The sequence below is a fragment of the Oncorhynchus kisutch genome, linkage group LG10 (assembly GCF_002021735.2).
Source record: "Oncorhynchus kisutch isolate 150728-3 linkage group LG10, Okis_V2, whole genome shotgun sequence".
Lineage (NCBI taxonomy): Eukaryota > Metazoa > Chordata > Actinopteri > Salmoniformes > Salmonidae > Oncorhynchus > Oncorhynchus kisutch.
Genome location: NC_034183.2, coordinates 7,308,645 through 7,309,567, shown reverse-complemented (window position 1 = coordinate 7,309,567; position 923 = coordinate 7,308,645).

The following is a 923-nucleotide window of genomic DNA, read 5'->3' as shown; positions in this document are numbered from 1 at the left end:
GAGGCAACGGTGTTCTTGGGGACCTTCAATGCTGCAGAAATGTTTTGGTACCCTTCCCCAGATCTGTACCTCTACACAATCCTGTCTCAGAGCTCTATGGACAATTCCTTCGACCTCATGGCTTAGTTTTTGCTCTGACTTACACTGTCAACTGTGGGACCTTATATAGACAAGTGTGTGCCTTTCCAAATCACGTCCAATCAATTGAATTTACCACAGGAGGACTCATCTCAAGGATGATCAATGGAAACAGGATACACCTGAGCTCAATTCCGAGTCTCATAGCAAAGGGTCTTAATACTTATGTAAATAACGTATTTCTGTTTATTTTTTATTTTTAATACATTATAAACTAGTGAAGTGGAGTGTGTGTGTGATGTCTAAAAACCTGTTTTTGCTTAGTCATTATGGGGTATTGTGGTGAGGAACACATTCAATGTAATACGTTTTATAATAAGGATGTAACGTAACAACGTTTTGGAAAAAGTCAAGGGGTCTGAATACTTTTCCCGAATGTTCTGTATGTACTGACTATCTAGTCACAGTGTGTGTGATACATGATGAATTACAGTGAAAATGTATTATATTTTTTGCAAGAATAACCTACATTGTTTTTACATTCAATAAATTATATTCATTATATTATGAAACCATTTCGGAAACTGCTTGAGCAGTTTATTTTTCGTAAATTATCGGTCTCAACTGGAGCTGACTGTTCAAATACTGTAAATAGCGTTAATTATGTTAGTTACTAATATACTGCTGTTACACTGTTGCTACACTGCTATTACACTGTTGTTGTTATTATCATCAATTTGATATAGAAACATGAATCTAATGTATCTAAACTGATATTGCAGCTTCATTTACATTCCATCAATGTGATTGCGCGTGCGCATCTACAGCCTGCAAGCAGCATTGCC